This window comes from Dermacentor variabilis, unplaced genomic scaffold (genome assembly GCF_050947875.1).
Source record: "Dermacentor variabilis isolate Ectoservices unplaced genomic scaffold, ASM5094787v1 scaffold_13, whole genome shotgun sequence".
NCBI lineage: Eukaryota > Metazoa > Arthropoda > Arachnida > Ixodida > Ixodidae > Dermacentor > Dermacentor variabilis.
Window position 1 is genome coordinate 31,501,666 of NW_027460291.1, and position 14,107 is coordinate 31,515,772.

General features: G+C 47.9%; 1 protein-coding gene across 2 annotated transcripts in view; it reads right to left on the reverse strand.

The window, feature by feature from the left end:
- The window catches only part of LOC142566576 (uncharacterized), a 221,112-nt gene that overhangs the window by 94,188 nt on the left and 112,817 nt on the right, over positions 1 to 14,107 (reverse strand). The gene's annotated exons all lie outside the window — the stretch shown is intronic.

The following is a 14,107-nucleotide window of genomic DNA, read 5'->3' on the forward strand; positions in this document are numbered from 1 at the left end:
TTCACCAGGATAATATTTATTACCTGCTTTCTTGGTTCTTTTTTTTTCTACTGTGAGCAAACGTTCCTTCGATATACAGGTATTTAAATACGCTAGCCGCTCATTAATTTTCGTTCATTTCGAAGGAAATTTTGCTCTCAGCTTCTCACACTTGCGTAAATGCGTGAATCATATCGTGCCCGCCAGAAACATCAAGTCGTTTGGAGGCCGTGGAGCGGGATTCACGTGCACATGCAGGCAAGCACAACAGATCTCCCTAGATGACCGCGGACTCTCGTTTGTCAGAACGCTGGCGTGCCGAAGAGCGGTAGAAGCGGCGAGCCAGCGCTTCGTACTGCCTCTAGCTTCAACGCATCTTCTAAACTTGACATTACGCGACCTCCAGCACTAGCCGGGCGAGAACACAGCGCACACGAAGCGACAAGCCGTGTCGGCTCATGAAATCACCGAGATAAAGAGCGCGCGGCCTCGCGCAGTCGCGCTATACGTGCAGCCATGACCTGGGCTTGCGCGATTACCTGCCCTCCCCCCCTTCCACCACCTCCCCGTTCCACCCTACCCCTCCTCCCGCCGCCTTTCAGGCACAAAACTGGGCGAACGGGAAGACGGCGCGCACGAAGACGCCACCCTTCTCAGCTCACCCTCGCGCCGGCAGCGTGCGGCACTGCGGGACGCCAGTAGGATCTTATCGCACTTGGACTTCACACGGAACGTCACGGCAACGGCGACGACAACGGAGGAAAATTCACCTGGAGTGCCTTTATAATTGCTATGACTATAACACTTCAAAAGCGTAGGATGAGCTGACTGCACGTTGCAGGGAATGTTCAATCGAAGAGAATATGTGACATAATATGAGTGCAATACGTGAACCGACACTAATGCCTTTCTTGTTCAGGTACGCGCCCTCATTGAAACAAACATAACTTCTGCTGAAATAAAATTTCAGAAAGGACATAAAACAGCTGATTGTCTTTTCAACCTTGCTCAAAAAGTAAACAGGTAACTTAATCGGACTAGTTAGTGTGAGTCCATGGTGGCAGGTGGCGCATAGTTAACATTGGCGCAGAAACAACGAAACACAAAACACAAGCGCTAACCTTCATTGCTCTTTACTGCAAAAAGCGCTTACATGTATTTATGAAGAAGGACAGAAAGAAATTCACGGACAAATGTTATAATGTCGCGTGTTATGGTGAAAGCACCATTTACGCAAAACTATCTAGCGTGATCATTTAGTGTGCGCGAGTGCACCATATGTTTTACTTATAAGAAAAAAATTGAAATATTTAGCAAATGTGCAGGATAATTTCGGACAAATGGCGCTTTACGCGTGATACGTGGCGTTATAGCATTTGCCTGTAAATTTATTTTCTCTTTTTTTCGTATTTATATGTAAGCGCTTCTCGCAGTAAAGTTCACTAGAAGTTAGCCCTTATTTCGCAATTCGTTGCTCTTGTGTACCCGCAAATTTTGCACTAATTGACACCGTGGGTCACAAAGTCAGCCTCGTCGTTCTTATGAATGCATTTTTTTCACCGTGGTGAATAGTTCAGAGTGACCTAAAGAATACAACAAGGCCTGAGCAGCCGTAATCCATGCGGTCGTTACTGCGAAAAAATCACAACTTTACGGGAATTCTTAGTCAAGAAAGGGTCCCTAACCTCAAGTACATAAATGCTTTTAGAGCTAAACTGCGGACGTGATGTTGTCATGTTTCCTTTTGCTTATAATGTACCAAGACAGATTGTCATTCTTACCGGCATGTGTTTTTTGCACTACAAGATGCAGCCAGGGAACCTCGTTTACATTTGAAGATCTGCTTTGACAGTTTTCCACTGCCACATACTTCACATATTTTAACAGGACTCCCTTCTTGCTTTCGCTACACTGACTTTACCTGATTGCAGTTTTTGTTGATATGCTGCAAGGCTTTCCCATTACATCGGAAAGCTGCACGGTACGGGCACAAAACAACCTTCCTTATACGCCTGTACTAAGCCCATGTTACTGTCTCGGGAAAACGTCGCCACTCGCTGCACCGCAGAGTGTTAACGGCTAGCACTGCTCTTGAGGAAAGCTTTGTGCAGCTTTTACGTTGCTGACAAGTCTCCCTATTTGCCACACGTTGGTTTAAAGCCAAACATTCATGCGCCCGAATAAGGGTTTCTAAGCCATACTTCGCGCCATTCCCCAGGGATCGTGCTATGTCTTGTGGAATGTCTACAAAAACCTTCAGGCGTTTTGCTTTTTCATCTTTTGGAACCTTCTCTCAAGCTTTTCGTTGCAACACAACATACATGCATTTCCGCGTTAACGTAAAGCTATTGCAAACAGTTTCTATTTCATTTCTGCAGTCAGCCCTCGACAACTGGTAAAACATTTTTCGTGCCACCCCTACTTCGCCTGTCTGTCACGCGAAATAATGAAGAGACCGAAAACTCTCTATCTGATATAATGAGCACAAAGTGTTTGTGTGATTAGACTAAACAAAAGAAAAGTCATTATTACCGATTCTAACCATTTTTCGTCCTTAGCCCACCGCTATTGGACCACCTTTTTTCAGCCTGCGCCCACTTCGCTTGTCTGTCCCGCGGCGTCACAAAAGCGCGAAAACTCACAACGTCAAAGTGATGTGTACGCATAAAAGGGGCATTCATACGCCCAACAGAACTGATTTTTTTTTTCGGCAAAGCCGGAGCCGTGTCGAAACAAATAGAAGACGTCTACATGTCGTTTGCTCTGGCACTGGCTACTCAGAGCGGCCGGGGACAATTGATTTATTTGCGTATAATAAAAATATTTGCGGCTCAATGAAACGTTGTCGAGCCCTTTCAGCCACGTCTACGACATCGTTCTGTTAAGTCATCATCGCTGAGGATCCGTTTTAGCAGCATTTTTAACCTTCCTTGCATGCCACCGCGATTTTCGACCAGTCACCGCAAGGAAAGCAAGGGGAAACGGACCAATCTCTGCCGCAGGCATCATCTTCATCCGGTTACCTACTTTTAACTGCGCTAGCTACCAAAACCCTCTACACTTTGGTGTGTTCCCCGCCTCTTGTCAGCGAATCAAATAATAAAAACGAGTCAAAGTAGGCATGCTTTTCGCTTTTAACTCAAACAAAACTGACCTCCTACAAACGAGGGGAGTGTTTGACAGGGCTATGCGAATAACGCTGCGTTTCACCGCTCGATGTTTGCGTCGGCGGTTACGTAAATTTGACGCCAGGAGATTGGAATAGTTTTTCGTTATAGGGCTCAGGAGCAGTAAAAACAGCGCACGAACTCTTGGAGGTACACTTTATGAGAAAGAAAGCTCCCGCGTATGCCAGTGAGAGTTCAATCACCTTATATTCTTCAGCGAATCATCTGTTTCAGGCAAATATGTAGCAAAAGAGATAAACAACCTCTGTCACGCCATCTGTCTTGCGTGCGTCAGCGCGAAGATTGCTCTTGTTGTCAAGCTACACCAGGCACAGGTTAGAAGATGCTATATTATAGAGGCGCCCGCTGGCATCCTCAACTCAACAGCAAGAAAATACATAACGATACTCGGGCGCGTATATAAGCACACGCTATTTCTCGGCGCATGCGCAACCAGCAGTAGCTTGCGAGCACTCAAATATGCCACGCGAATGACTGATGACGTCATAACATTTCCTTCACGCACAATTTTAGAAATGATTATAAGTTAGGTGATCAGGTGGGCGCCGATCCCTTGTGCCGTAGGTGTACCAGCTGCTTGTGACTGCCGTAATGCAGTGAAGTCATTGCTGGCGATGACGACTCCGGGCTTTGGACTGTTTTCGGTGTAGTATCAGTGACGTCAGGTATATGTGACAGTTCCACTTCAACCAGTGGGTCACGTCGTATCATTGGATAAATGTTCGATGGTCGCAGGTGGTCCGCGTGCAGGAACCGCACTTTGTTTTGCACGTTCACTAGATATGTTTAAGACGACTTTACACGCGTCACTTCTCCAAGCCCCCAATTCACCACTTCCCCACGCACAGAACGCACTAGTACACGATCACTCAGAGGAATCCATCGCGGCGGACCTCTGCGCATATCAGCATGTATTTATTTTGGCAGTCTCAGCGCTCAGTGCATCTTTTACATCTGGGCGTAGCAGCGACAATCGGGTCCGCAGCTTCCTTCGTACAAATAATTCAGCAGGTGCTTGTCCTGTGAAGGTGTGAGGCGTTGTTTGATAACAGAATACGAAGTTATCTATTCTATGTCGAAGTGTTCTATTAGTGCCCTTTTCTGCGTCTTCTAGCACTTCTTTGAGCAGTGCTATTTTTAGTTGTCTTAATTGCCTACTCCGCCGCACCGTTAGACTGCGGGTCGCACGGCGGCGTCAGTGTGTGCCTCCACACCATTAGCTTGCAGGAAATCTTTGAACTCAGCGGCTCGAAACTGCAGCCGATTGTCCGTCACTACCTCCAGAGGAAGGCCACGCGCCGCGAACCAAGAACGCACGACTTCCACCGTCTTCGAGGTGGTTGTTCCGTTCACGATCTTAATTTCCAACCATTTCGAATACGTGTCGATAGCCACAAGAAATGTCTTCCCATTTTCTTTGGCGAAATCTAAATGCACTCGTTCCCACGGATTTGGCATATTTGCCACGGAGATAAAGGTACGGGTGGCGCTGTAGGCAGAGCAGTCTGGCATAATTTACATTTGCGCATAATGTTTTCGAGGGCCTTGTCCATTCCAGGCCATTCGGGTTATTCCCAAGTGCTGTTCATGCATACCATTTTTGCAATGACTCCGGTACTACAACTCTGTCAATATAACGCACCCGTCTTCTACAGCTAGGTCCAACCATTGTATCCAGAATGGCTTTAGCTCTTCGGACACTGCTTTGGGCCATCCATGCCAAATCATGTCACGCAGAGCTTTCAGCATTCCATCGCGCCCCATTTCCTAGCTGACATCCCTTGATGTTAACGGCAAGCCATTTAGGGCAAGTCATTTAGGACGACGACAAAGTTACTCAGTGCTACAACGCACCTGTCCCAGCTAGCCAGTTTTCGTCAAATTTTCATCAGTCTCTGGGGCGCTTTCCACGTCCTGGCTTAAGGCGATGCACGCGGAACGTTCCGCAGGCTTGTGCGGCCAGAAGTCTGCGACCACAAGCTCTTCTATGACTCAAGGCACCTGGTCAACCACCAGTGAACGCTCAAGAGAGGCTCCTACTCTCGTGGCCATGGATGCAGGGCCTATTGCCGACCCGTCTTGCCAGAATTCTATATTGACAAGTTCGTCAAGGAAATGAGGCACCTCGTCCAGCACTAGCGAAGATACAGAGGTCTACTTAATCACAGGCGACGACTCATCCTATGACAGCTTCGTGTCGGTGAGGAGCCGAAGGCCTAAAAGGAGGTTTATCAAGGCGTCGTCACCGGCTAGTACGTCAACCATGCAGGCAGGAAGGGAACGCTGGCCGCACACCATCCTCTTCATGCCAGTGGATTCTTCCGTCAGCCTTCGAGTATTGAACAGCCAAGATATCTGTTTTTCTTGAGGGAAAGGCGCCAAACGAAATCGAGGAAATCCCGCTGAACACACGAAACAGTGTTCTAGCTGTCGACACAACCCATGGAACTACGCTGGAAACGCTACGACAGATAACAGATTTGGGCAACATAAAACACGACCGGTCATACCTATGGATGGGGCCTGCACTGCCGGTGTGATCTATGATGTTGACTTGGCAATTTCGAACTCGGACCTGCCAATTCTGATAAAACAAGCACACGAAGGATTGGTCATCACGCACGTATGCCGACTCGGAAACAGCCGTTGCGTGAAGGTAGTGTTGAAGGGCGATTCCATCCCTTCGCACGTAAAGGTCGATCACTTCCGACATGTGGGACGGCGGTTTGTCCCAAAGCAGCTTCACTGCCACAAGCGCTTCACAATCGGGATGTTAAGGGCGACTGGCCAAACTCCATGTGCACAATGTGCCCCCGGTGCGCGGAGTCGCACACGGTAGATGTCTGCCGTGCAACAAACTTTAGGTATGGCATCTGTGAACGCACCCATGAAGCGACATCTAAAGAATGCCCAAGAATCAAAAAAAGAGTTCGAAGTTCTGAAGTAAATGGGCAGAGATAACTCAACTCATAGAGAAGCCCCAGAAAAGATCCGGCGTCGACGTCGTCATCGACGGAAACGCTCAAGACACCGTGCACCGCTTGCGCCAACGCCATCATCTTCAAATAGAACGCCCGAGAGCACAAGGAGGCCTCAGACGGAAAAGGCTGCCCCCGTGGAAGAGTTACCAGCGCTCACAAGTTTTCAATCTTTTAAAGAGCCTCCACGCTTGATGCTCCCATCGAAGCCCGCTTCTGTTGGTGAGGCTTCAACAGTGGACTGCCAAATGATTCTGGTGCTGCGATCCATTGTGAATGTCATCAGGGCTATGCTGACAAGCATTGCTCGAAGTGGGCTACAAGTGCTCGACGCGCTGAGCCTCGTCCTAGCAAGCCTTGAGTGAAGCCATGATTGATAGTCACGAGTCATTTCGTAAGGAGGTTAGAGAAGCGTCGATCCTTCAGTGGAACGCGAGAAGTCTAAGATCTCGTATCGCCGATTTTCGTCAATTTGTTCTCACTAACCGATTTCCAATCATTGTCGTCTGTGAATCAAGATTGTCACATCCAATAAGATTATCCGGCTTCGAGACAATGTTCTCATCAAGCGACATCAAAAGTAGCAAGGTCGGCTTGTTTATTCGCCGTGAGCTCGCTTACGTCGTCCAGCCGGTGCAACCTCATGACAACAATCAGTATGTGTGCATGACTGTTAAAATTCGGTAAGTCATCTTTGCGCTCTTGGGATCTATCTGTCTCTGTCAAGTCGATTTGACACCAAAAGATTAGAAGACATCTTAAAAACACAACTTGGTCTATGGATTATCACCGGGGACTTCAGCGCACACCATACCATTTGGGGAAGCTCAAAGGTTAACGCGACGGGACGACGACTAGCTTCATTAGTTTCCAACAATGGTATCTATCTGCTAAATGACGTGAGTCGAACGTTTCTGCGGGGAATAACGTACAGCAGCTTCCTCGATTTGACTTTCGCTTCCCACCGCCTCGCCGCACATGTTAAGTGGTTTTTCGACGTTGAAACGCACGGAAGCGACCACATCCCCACCTACCTCAAGATCAAGGGGATGTATAACCCGTATACGTCCACCACGATACGAAGAATAGATTGGACTGTCCAGATTGAGGACACTTGTCACAAAGGCCTCTCTTGTGGACTTCAACAAGCTATCAAGAAAACGGCACAGACAGCCACGCGCACACTCACGCGTTCTCCGGGGTATTCTAAATTCGACCTGGAATTGGAGCGGCTTCATGCGATTCGCCGTCGTGCTGAAAGAAGATATCGACGCACTAAGTCAATTAAGGATAGCCTGGCGAATGCAAAAAAAAAAGTTACAACGCCGCATGGATAAACTAGAGGCACAGCGGTGGTCGAAATTTTGTGCGTCGCTAGATCCCCGCAAACCGCTATGTGAAATATGGAGAACTGTGACGGAGAGCTTGACGCGGCGCTCGCCCTACGTAATTGGTTGTCATCGCCTGGTCCGGATGACATATCTTACCATATGCTATGTCACCGTGGTTAACGGGCACAAAGTGCGCTACTTAGATCTTAACGAGTCCTGGCAGGGCGGCAAAGTTCTTTAAGATTGGAAGATCAGCCGCCTGGTACCGCTTCTTAAGCCTGGCAAGTCTCCCTTAGAGATTACTTCATACCGACCAATTGCGCTGGCAAGTTGCGTTGGGAAGGTAATGGAGCGAATGGATCCTCGCCAGACTTGAGTGGTACCTTGAACATTACGAAATCTACCCAGACGCCATGGCTGGCGTTCGACGTCACCTATGTTCTATCGACAACGTTATCGATCTGGTAAACTATGTTCAACACCAAAAGAAGTGTAAGAGATTGTCTGTCGCAATGTTCCTAGATATAAAGGGAGCCTATGACAATGTCCTTCATGAGGCCATACTTGAAGCATTAGAATCAGTGGGCCTAGGTGGTCCATTATGTCGTTGGACACGCAGTTATTTACATAGGCGGACTCTATTAACACTGAAGCTGGCCAAACCTCGCAATATTATACGCACCATGGAGTTCCACAAGGCGGTATCTTGAGTCCCACGCTTTTCAACCTTGTACTCATTGGTCTCATGGAGCGAATTCCGAACAGAGTTAAAATATCAATGTATGCTGACGACATCTGCGTCTGGGCATCTGGTGTGACACGGCCGCAAGTACGCTCAAGGCTTAAAAAAGCTGTGACATCAACATCGACCTACTTAAACGAACAAGACCTCAAGATCTGGCCAGAAAAATGCGCATTGGTTTCGTTTAGCCGAAAGTCAATGAGATCACATGATGTCTCTATCGACGGCCAAAGCATACCTTATGTCAGGACGCACCGATTCTTAGGCATATTTATTGATCGTGACCTCTGCTGGACTACTCATTTGGCCGACCTTTAGAAGCGTCTGACGGATGTTTTTAATGTGTTCAAGTTTCTTGGAGGAAAAGCCTGGGGTACGTCAGTACATGCAATGCTGCAACTATACAGAACGCCATTTCTTGGGTATTTGTGATACAGCTTGCCTGTGCTGACCAACACCTGCAGAAGTAATATCCGTACAATCGAAAGCGTCCAGGCCCAGTCTCTTAGAGTGTGTCTTGGATTGCCGCGGTGCTCGTCAACAGCGGAAACAAATGCAATTGCACACGATTTCCGAGCCAAGACCCATATAGTCATGGAAGCGCCCAGAGCACACGTAAGACACCTTGCTCGAGCCCCTGCCCATCATCCTCACTGCCAGAGGATCGAACACGTGCCTCCTCTTGTGAAGCAGTCCTGCCCTACCGTGCATACCTTTCATCAGGTTATGCAGCTCAAGCGAGAGTTCCGTTTCCCCCATGGTGCTTGGCTCAAGCAAAAGTTCGACTAATGGTACCAGGAATACGAACAAAAGCCCAACTCTCGTCTCCAGCACTCAAGCAGCTTTCACTGCTCTTGCTGTACGAGACATACAATGCGCATCATCATCTATATACTGACGCTTCAACCACGGTGAATGGGTCTGCAGGATCGGTAATCTTTTGTGCAAAACCCTTCACCACAGAGGATTCGACTATCTCATCAGACTACATCGACTGCCGCGGAGCTTGGTGCAATTCGTTGCGCACTTCGTGCAATTTCTGATGAACTACCCAAGAAATGGAGCGTGTTCAGTGACTCCAAGGCTGCTCATTATTATTTGGTCTCTGCCTTACGCCGCGGACCCCACGAACAACTAGTTCTAAAAATTAGACTGCTGCTTCATCACCTCATCGAGCAAGGACACGACATCACATTACAGTGGATTCCAAGCCACTTTGGCATAATAGGCAATGGACATGCCGAAGCAGCAGCACGATCTGCACAGGAGGAGGGCTTGCAAGACTCCATTCCACTCTCAAGAACAGACGCTGCAATGAAAATTCGTGAATGAAATGAAACACATAACGATACTTGGGCGCTAATATAATATACACGCTATCTCTCTGCGCATGCGCAGCCAGCAGTAGCTTGCGAGCACACACATATGCCACGCAAACGACTCATGACGCCACAACAGCGCTATGCTTTGTTATTTGCATTATTAAATAATTTGGTATTGGCCACTTTGCGTGGTTGTCCTTGTCTATGTATCGTTTATCTAGAGCCCCAAAACAATGTTTAGCAAACTCCGCCAACTTGCCCAAGAAGAGGTTCTGCTGCACAATAAATGCATTTACTTCAACTATTTCAAGCGTCTGAGTTTGGCGTAGCAATGGTCTTCGGTTGGGACTAAATTGGACACTGCGTGAGACCTTGAAAGTGACATCACTTTGTTAAAACGCACGCACGCACGCACGCACGCACGCACAGACGCGCGCACACACGCGCACACACACACGCGCACACACGCACACACACGCACACACACGCACACGCACACCTGCACGCTTAAAACAAAACTATCAACCGCACCAAAGCTTCGCCTCATTGAAGCTCCAACGAGTGCCCTGGATCTGCGTCTGTTCTGCATCAATTTAATGGGTATCGCGGCAGATACTATAATTGCCTCAAAATGCGAATAAAAATGAGGTATTTGCATTTTAAATGCATAAGCATTTCTATGCCTACCCAACGAGGAAGCCCGTTCGTCCGCCGCGTAAGACGACGGCTTTCAAGATAGCGCCCGGAGCAGCGACCGAATACACCTTCGCACTGCCTCTCACTTCAACGCGAACTAAGCGGCGAGAACACAGGCCCGTGCGGCCGCGCCGTACGCAGCCGCCGCCGGAGTCCGGCTGATCACGGTTCATAATGGTTCGTCGCGGATGGATAAGGCGCTAAAGAGCGATAACAGCTTATGATTGGAACGTCATCAGCACACCTGGCGCCGCCACATGCAGAAGTTTGCTTGCGTCATCAATTCACCTTGCGTCACCGTCCGCAGCAGTTCGTGTCGCCGCAGCTCGGTCGTTCAAATTGGTCGGATCAGGTTTCGTAACATTGATAATGACACCGGTATGCGTGGAGATTATCAAGTGGCGCAATGCTTACGCACACTTAGACAACTCCCACAGGAGTTTCTGCGCCAATTTCTTTTTTCACTGCTCTTGCTAAGTCTTTCTCACTTATAATTCCTGACTAGATACCAGTTTCTGGCCTAATTTCTTACAGTATTATTGGTACAAGGTCATGAGTTACCATAATAACAGATTCCTTATTTTGATGTTCATTACTCACTGCAAATAGTGATTTTCACTGTTTACGTACATTCCATTCTCTACTGCTTGCTCAAATAAAATAATAAGACTTGTCGGTGTACCTGGTCATGAATGAATGAATGAACCTTTATTTGAAGTAGTGACTTGTCAGTCGAGGTGGGAGGGTCCCTTATTCCAGGAACCCTCTGGCTTGGATCGCCCTCCGGGCCCGGGCGACGAGTTCGCGCTGGTCGACCAGTTCCGGCTTTGAGATCGCAGCCTCCAACTTTCAGCGAGGAGGTTTGGGTCTGCGTCTGTTGCTATTAGTTGTGGCAATGTGATGCTTGCTCGGGTGTTCTTGCATTTCAGTAGGAGATGCGCCAGGGTGTCTGCCACGTTGTAGTGTGGACAGGTGTAGCTCTATAGCGCCGGGTGGAAATGATGCAGTAAGCCTTCGTGGGTAAAGGTATTGCTCTGGAGTCGCATTTAGCAGGTGCCTTCGTTTCTCGTTAGTTTTGGATGTGGTGGGGGGTATACCCTGCGTCCAAGCTGATAGTGCTGCAGTAGTGCTTGGTAAATTAGCGGTATTGTTTCCGTTTTGTTTGAATCCCACCGATGGCAACGGTTGTTGTAATCGCACCGCTGGCGCGAGTTGTTGGGAACTCGGCGCTGACGCCCGTTGTTGCACCTGGGTCGCAAGCCCCAAGGGTAGCGTTGGCCTGGCGGCCTGGGGTACAACTGGAAGCATCCGAAGGTCCCGGCAAAGCATGAGTCGACTGGTAACAACAAAACAACTTGTTTATTCTAACATCGCAAAGAGTTGGCGGTCAGGTTGACCGAAGTAGAGAGACGGGAGAGCACGTTACTCAACAGAAGAAATCGGAGCCCTCTTTTTTGGCGTCCGGGGGCAGCTGCTTTTATACTCTCGCAGTTGAGGGCAAGAAGGAACCCCTCTATAGACGAGCACGTGACGGTGCCGCTCGGGCACAATGGGATAAGGTGGCGCAGCGTCGTGTCGGCGCCACTCGGACCCCCCTTGCTTCACAGTTGTTGGGAGCTCCTCTCCCCGGCTGCCGCGCTTCGACAAGCGTGGGCACAATGGGAAGAGAAGGAGGAGCAGCCGTCGTGTCGGCGCCGCTCGGACCCCCTTGCTTCACAGTTGTTGGGAGCTCCTCTCCCCGGCTGCCGCGCTTCGACAAGCGTGGGCACAATGGGAAGAGAAGGAGGAGCAACCGTCGTGTCGGCGCCGCTCGGACCCCCTTGCTTCACAGTTGTTGGGAGCTCCTCTCCCCGGCTGCCGCGCTTCGACAAGCGTGGGCACCAATATGCACATACACTCACACACGCACATGAAGACACGTGGCATCGGAACATGCCTGGACGCGCTTGGCGGGGAGGCGTAGCGGCGGCGCCGAACGGGCCAAAATGTCTGCCGCTTTGTTGCAGCCGCGCCGGCTAAACCGCGCGTCGTAGGCGAAACGTAACAGTTTCCTCCGCTGATTTGTGTGGGTGGGACATGTCTAGAATCTCGTGCGGGGAGGCCTGGTTGACGCTTGCGCGGGCCGCGGTGTGTGCCGCTTCATTCCCCTCGAGTCCCTCGTGTGCCGGAACCCACATGATGCAGGTGTCGGGGGGGGGCATAACGCATTATTTATGATGACATACAGATAGGCTGGCGAGAGTGGGCCTCAGTGAACCAGTTCTCTGAGTACCTCCTGCGTCAATATACATTACTCCAACTAGATTCAGGACATTATGCTACCATGCTCGACTTTTTCAAGCCAACTATAATTAATTTTGCAAAGTACGGACTCCTACTATTACCTTGGCACAGAAATGGCTTTCAAGCTCGCAAAATCAAAGTAATCTCACTCATTAAGGATATAGAATACCTTCCTTATACTTTTATCAACCCAACGCTGTTCTTACTCCCTTCCCGCGGCGCCCATGTTTGGGAGAATAGGGGAATATATAATTTTTTCCTGTCATGTCGCCAACTCACAAATGCAAGAAAACACATTTTCGAAGCAACATTCAGACAAATTGAAATGAAATTTCTAATTCCTAAAATTATTTCTCTTGGAGCCTCCTCTCGTCGGCAATGTCGTAAGGATGCTTGCTCAGCGATTGAAGAATTTATAATTATTTTAAGGAGACCTTTAATTTAATTGTTAATGTTATTTTGTGTCCTTTTGATTCTGCCACAATTACTCCACTTGTTTTCTTGGCATTACTTACCGCATTCATATTCCATCCGAATGGTAACCAATCCCCATAGTGGCTATGAGCCATAACCAGAGGAAAACAAACAAGCAAACAAACAAACCACTTGCGGAAGATGCGCCTCCCTTTGGTGAAGTGGAGAAACTCACCAGAAAAGCTATGGCTTTCTACTCGAAACAACCCTTTAGCTTCTTGCTGCTCGATTTGTTCGGCTTTTGTGAAATTTATATTTTGGCCACCCAATTAGTAGGAGTAATGCTATCCTTGGAGAAAACAAGATGACAATAGTGCCATCCTGTAGCAAACTTGCCATAACATTCCTTACACAACCTCAATCAAGTGTTTCGGCAAACGCTTCAATAGCGATCTCACTTTGAACTCGCATCTTGAATACATTTGCCGTAAATGTCACGTGTATTGTGCTCTACAGAATTCGCTACTACATTCCATTGTCCATACAAAGCAATTGTCCATGTGTTGACATACAGTGTGTTTCGATATGGAATTATAGTTTACGGGCATTGCTCCACGCATTGGCAAAACAGAGTTGTTCAATTTTGTCCTCTCTGTTAAATACCATCGCATACGACCTTCGTCTTGAAAAATAGAATGTGTTCAAGATATTACCTCTGACTTACTTCAATTACGTATGACTTGGAGCTGTCGTTCTTCAGCGTTTTTGGTACAGGCCTTATAAAATTCGACATATTCCTTTCTGTTCCCTCAGTCCTAACCAATGCTGCTATAATCATTTCCCATTGACAAAATATGGCAAATGCAGGCGTTATTATCATATTCCGCCCTTTGTGAACAATATGTCGCCACGCATCTCACATACGGGTGACTAAGTATTATATAAAAATGTTGATAAGGACTATCTCAATTTGATAGAGATGTCAGTACTTGTCCATGCCCCGCACAGTATATGACGGATAACTGAAATGCTAAAGGCATCCTGACTTTTTTTATTTCGCACATCGTGTAACGCCTTTTCATTTGGTTGGGAGCGATAAACTATAATAATAATAATAATAATAATAATAATAATAATAATAATAATAATAATAATAATAATAATAATAATAATA